The sequence below is a fragment of the Galeopterus variegatus genome, unplaced genomic scaffold (genome assembly GCF_000696425.1).
Source record: "Galeopterus variegatus unplaced genomic scaffold, G_variegatus-3.0.2 Scaffold1815, whole genome shotgun sequence".
Classification (NCBI taxonomy): Eukaryota; Metazoa; Chordata; class Mammalia; order Dermoptera; family Cynocephalidae; genus Galeopterus; species Galeopterus variegatus.
The window spans coordinates 265,566-271,578 of record NW_007727926.1 but is presented as its reverse complement, the minus strand read 5'-3'; the positions used below and the strand labels follow the sequence as shown (position 1 = coordinate 271,578).

The window sequence follows — 6,013 nt, the reverse complement described above, 5'->3', positions numbered from 1 at the left end:
TAATTTATTAAAAATTATAATCAAGTACTTCAAGGGACCTAATTGCAGTGAATTTTTAAAATGACATGGAAGTAGGGATCTTTTAATCGTGGGTTAGCTTACTTAAAAAGGGCATGTTTTAATGATCAAGATACTCAGACAACTCACAGAAACAACTTCTGTAACAACTGGAAATACTGCTGTCATCATTTAGCCAACACATACTTACTGGGGAAATCCTTTGTAATGCTAACATAGAATTATTGGAAACATTCCTTTTCTTGGACCCTTCCACACCTCTGGTTCTAATAACTTAGGCTGCAGAATGCCTCCTTTACAACACTTTGCAAACATCTTGGGTGGGAATGTTTTAAACATGCACACATGTGCCTGTTAGGTTGACAAAGTTTTGAATTTTAAAAAAGCAGCAGAAGAAGCCACAGAACTTATGGGAGTCTTGTATATCTTCCAGGCATGTTGGTGTAAACCTGATTTTCTCAGCATTTTCTGTTAATTGATTGTTGCTGTGAGGAGTACGGCTGCTCGTGGTAAAACAGTGTACTACGGTTTTAAGTCATCGGGTGAAATAATACAGCGGTTTCCATCTGTGCTTCAGTACCCACATTTTTTTCTGTTCTTGGAAAAACATATTAAAGGTTAATTTCAAGTAAAATGAATGTCCTTCCGAGTAGCCTATTAGCTAAACAAAACTTAGCATTTCGTTCATTGTGGTCAGCACACTGCGCCCTTTGCGGCCCTGCCTGTGTTAGAACTGGCTGTTCACAAGCAAGGGTGGTCGGAACGGTACAGTATGTAGATACCGCCCAGGCGTGGTAACCTCCATTTTAACACAACAGGCTGCAAGAATAACAACGGCAGCTGAAATGAAGAAGCTTGACTAGCTTGCTCCATTCCAAGATAAACTAGAATTTCAAACATACGGGCTAACATCTAAATTTACATATGTTTGGAAATGGAATGGACAATAATATGAAATGTATTTTATCAAGTGTTTAGACTTTGTCCAAATACATTCCAATATTAAGTTAATGTTCTCTGTAAAAATTGAACTGAGTTAGACTCGGCCATTCAGTAGGCTGATAGGAATTCTGATTTTTGTTCTGCCCCAGGAGTAGGGGATAGAGGACGTTGCTGTACGTTACTTAATTTCCATGGCAAAACCCCAAAAGGTATTAGATTAAGTTAATGTTCTCTGTAAAAATTGAACTGAGTTAGACTCGGCCATTCAGTAGGCTGATAAGAATTCTGATTTTTGTTCTGCCCCAGGAGTAGGGGATAGAGGACGTTGCTGTACGTTACTTAATTTCCATGGCAAAACCCCAAAAGGTATTAGCAAATCAGATTGTTTCCTCCTAGGCTTCCTTTTCTCTGATGTGTGCACATCCCTCCCAGTGCTCACACACATGCACACACAGAGACACACACACATGCACTCACCTACCTGCACTGTGGGTGCTCTTACAGGGCTCTGTGGCCTCAGAGCTGGCACAGTGTGGAGCTTCACCTGGTTGGTCGGGGAAGTCAGGCAGCCTGTGGTCTTTGTTATGGAAATGGTTCGTTGTGAAACAAGTTCCTGACCTTTCACAAGCATATGCACACACAGGGAGGCAGAGGTCGTATGGTGGGAGGAGCATCAGCCTGGGAATTAGGGGAGACAAGTCCTGACTCTGCCATTGATGCGTGACCTTGACAAGTCACCTAACTTGTCTGTGAAACGAGGGGTATTTGTCCTTCCAGCTTTGGACACTGTCCCCTGCACCTGCCTTGTGATGTGTGTGTACAAGGAGCAGCAGTCAGGGAGACTTAGGCACGTGAGAAGGAGATACATTTGGAGTCTTGCCAAGATGCTGTCCTTAGGGGGCTGGCCTCAGGACTACCTTAGAACACGTTGGTCTGTGAGTGTCCAAACCCCCTAGGGCCCGACCCTGTGGGGCTGGGGAAATTCTGATCCACAGAGGAGAGGCCCCAAAACATGGGCTTGTCTCATCTGTGCATGCTCTGCCCGTGTAAGGCACAGCTTTTTGTCGTGCCCTGACAGGCTTGGGCTTTGGAAGTGGCATATGTTTAACTTAATGGAGGGGGAGATTTGCAAGAAGAGCTGGAAGAGAGTGAAAGATGAGGACTTTTACTTTTTTGCCGTGTCATTCAGTAGAGAGTGACAGTGAAAGTAAAGAGAGTGGATGAGTGTGTGCGAGTGCGCACGCGCCCGCGCATGTGTGTGCGTGTGTGTGTGAAGGGCATCGATTGCTTGTTAATCACTGCACTCTAGCTGTGACATCTGAAAGCACACCTGTGGTAATGTTACCAAAGTGATCCTGGGTTTGAGTGAATCGTGCAGACATTTTTCCTATGGCTACCTGGTGACTTTCCTCTGCCTGATAATCATACCAAGCAGGCTTCAGAGAATCAGACTGAATTTCAGGGCTAGGGAGGGAGGTGAAACCCCACATAGTGCCTGTCACCACTGTAGACAGTTACACTAGGTGTCCACTCATGTCTGCCAGGCCCATAGCAGCCCACAGCAAAACATTTTGTTTTTCCCCAACCAGAACAGGAAAGTCTGTTACGTAGGGATTCTCCTTGTGTCCTGGTGCAAGAATTAGGTATCCCATGTACTTAAGTGAAAAGTTATCTACTGTTCATTTTTCGTGTATAAACAAACCATTTTTTAGCACAATACACCTCTGAATATTATTTCTGTTTCATAAGAGCACAAAGTGTGTGGACCTAGGGGAGCTGTGACCTCAGAGCGCCATCGGAATTTCTATTTTAGAAATGTGCTTTGCATGTTAAAATTCACAAGTTGGGAAACTATGGTATGAGCGAATCTGATTTCCCACAGTGAGAGGCATAAAGGAATAGGCAGGACTCAATTTGGGGTGGGAGGAGATGAATAAGGGAGAATAGGACAGTTAGGGTCTGAGTCTTTTAAAAAAAAAAAAAAGCCAATCTCATGAGGCACAGGAAAACTGTTTTCATGGCTCTCACTAGGGGCCTGCTTTCCTAAATGAGGCCGACTTTGTGTTGAGAGGCAAGGCCTTGTGTTGGTGATGGCTTTGCCACTTTAAAAATGCCCCCTAGCCAAGGACACAACAGGTTCCTGCAAATCTGGTGTTCTTTTCCTCGAGAAAACCAGCCACCAGCCAGAGAAGCCTGTCCTTCTTTAGTGCTAACAAATTTGAGAGGGGCCCCAATCACCTGGCAGGCAGAACGTGAACCAAATGTGGGTCTTGCTGGCACCCTCGGTGTTGCGCCCGCACCAGGCTCAGCCAGTGAGCGGGAACCGGTCTCCACATGGGATACGAACCCTCGGTGGGAGCGCCACGCTCCCAAGCAGCGCACTCTCCAGTGCGCCACCGGGCCGGCCCAGGGTCTGAGCCTTTTTGAAAAAAAAAAAAAGCCAATCTCATGAGGCACAGGAAAACTGTTTTCATGGCTCTAACTAGGGGCCTGCTTTCCTAAATGAGGCCGACTTTGTGTTGAGAGGCAAGGCCTTGTGTTGGTGATGGCTTTGCCACTTTAAAAATGCCCCCCAGCCAAGGACACAGCAGGTGTCCTGCAAATCTGGTGTTCTTTGCCTCGAGAAAACCAGCCACCAGCCAGAGAAGCCTGTCCTTCTCTAGTGCTAACAAATTCGAGAGGGGCCCCAATCACCTGGCAGGCAGAACGTGAACCAAATGTGGGACTTGCTGGTGGCACAGGCCACAGGGCAGGGCCCTCTTAACTCCACTGTGCTTCAGGGTTGTAGAAAGAGCACAATTAAAACACGTGGATCACAGATCCCTCTTCCATATCATGGGTGTTCACTCCAAAGACATACCATTGCTGATTGCTTAGTCTTCAGAGAAGCCTAACGTTTTTTTGAATTAAAAAATAATCCTCTTTCGTAAAGACCCAATCAGTTATACTGGTTTTGTGGTAATAGGTATGTTATAAAAAGCTGAAGCCTTTTAGATTTTACACAGAGTCATTCTAAAACTTGCCAGAATACCAGTAGCCTGTGGTGTCCATGGCAACGTGGAGTCTGTGGTAAACTATCTATAGCTCCTGCTCATTGGGCACATTGTTAAATGATGTGTTGTCCTTTATGTTTTTATTTAAATTTGGATTACAAAACCCAGTACCCATGAGCATTTCACATTAGAAACCCCACGTAAAGCACTGTAAGGCTGACTAGGCACAAGCAGTTAAAAGCATGTGCCCAGCCACATAAAAATAAACCTTGAATTTGCTTGGAACTGTATGCAAGTTGTTTGGTACCAGAGAGAAAGGTGACAGTCTGTGCTTTGTAAACTGCCTTTTCCTGTTTTTTTCTTTTGTTTTTTTCTCAAGATTCGCTTGTTAGTAGGCTCCTTCCGATGTCTAATCTCGGCAGGTGAAGATGCAGGGCAGACATCTGTCAGCTTGGAAGACGAGGAAGGAAAGCTTCAGTTCCAGGATGAGTCTGAACTAGCTGAGGTCCAGTCTTAATTTGTGTATGAGAGCAAAATTTAGCAAAAGCAAGCCACAGTTCTTGGGGTTTTTTAAGGCAAGAAATGTTTCACGTAGAGTATATGTACTTTCTTTGCCTTCATATTTCCTTTCAAAGAAATCTCTTGTAAATTACAAAACTGTGACATGGGTTGCCAAAAATTGTTGCCCTTGGTTAGATGCTTCAAACAGTGTGAACCCTGTGTGGAACCCTGTCCACAGCTCCCTCCTCCTCCCCTGAGAGCAAGGGGCTCCTCCCACGATGTAATTACCAGTCGCTTGCTATTAAAGAGCCTTCCAGACCCTGGTGGTGTCTGCCTCTCTTTTTTACTCCCTCCACAGCGCTTGGTCCCAAGGGACACCTAATGTGATTTATACACAAGGAACAGGGAATAAGGACCATCAGCTGGCTTTGTGGGGAGGGTGAGCAGGTGGGGCCATGGCTGGGGGGAAGAGGAGGAGGAGGCAGTGACATAAAACACTGAGATCAAGTCAAAGGTTAATAATTTGTGTGTTTGGGGACATTAACATATCTACTCAGATGCTGTAGCTGGTATTTAGCAATTTCCCACTCTTTCTTTGAATTAATAGTGTGTATGTGAGAACCCCTTTTTTCCCTAGCCTCTTGGCACCAATTAGAAATCTTTTAAATAATAGATCTGGAAGCTGGTGGTAAGTTCCATTATTTGATTAATAGCAAGTTTCTTTCTCCAACTGAATGGGTCTCCATAAGATTGTTGAATTAGATTGGAGATTGGCTTCATGGGCACAGCCCAGAGGCTTGTGCGAGTGTTTTAGATAACTTAATTCATGGCTCTTAGTTTTTAACGAGGCTGGTGTCCGAGACTACTCAAGTGCTGGGCTGTGTGGAAGCATTCCAGACCTCACTGCTCTGAGACTCTGACTGCAGGGGCAGCGCGACGCACACAGGGCCTTGCTTAGGGGGAATTCCTTTGCTGCTGTTATTTGATCGCTGGCACAGACGTGTTTTATAAGATGCAGATTGGCCCCTTTATCTAAGTGCGGGGACTGGGGTTAGGAATACCCACATTTCCCCTTTGCAGTTAGTCATTCTGAAATCAGTTTGCCAAGGGGAAAAGGTTCTAGCCCCAACTTGTCCCTGACCAACTGAGTGACCCTAAGCATGTCCCCTCTGCTCCCTCCCCCCAGTCTTTGTTTTCTCATCTGTAGAAATAAGAGTGGGGGACTCATTTTCGAGTTCTCTTTGGGCACTAGCATTGTGAGCACCTAGCTTGTCTTGGCTACTGGAGTTGGTAGGAGGGTGGGAAGCACAGAACAAGACCAGGGCTGCGCAAGCAGCATGAGCAAAACTGGACTTCTCTGATTTCGAACCCATCTCCCGTAGGATCCCGTTTAGAAATGAAGACCACAGCTGATATCGTGGATGTATATTAGCTTAAATGCCAACATCCCTGAGTGCTTTTTCTCGCCTTCCTATACTTCCCTTTTTTGTGATAAAAAATAAGGAATCAGAAGCTACAACAGAATAGAAGGATTTGGGGGTTTTGCTTAAGGACGTAAT

The 6,013-nt window shown here is 45.2% G+C and overlaps 1 long non-coding RNA gene across 1 annotated transcript; it reads right to left on the bottom strand.

Annotated features, from left to right (window-relative positions):
• Positions 1–979: 979 nt before the first annotated feature.
• Positions 980–4,771, bottom strand: LOC103595673. Its single transcript, XR_550967.1, has 4 exons — positions 3,698–4,771; positions 2,215–3,241; positions 1,188–2,184; positions 980–1,030 (listed from the first exon to the last, which is right to left on the bottom strand). It is a non-coding gene; the product is annotated as an uncharacterized LOC103595673 (long non-coding RNA).
• Between the last annotated feature and the right edge of the window lie 1,242 nt (positions 4,772–6,013).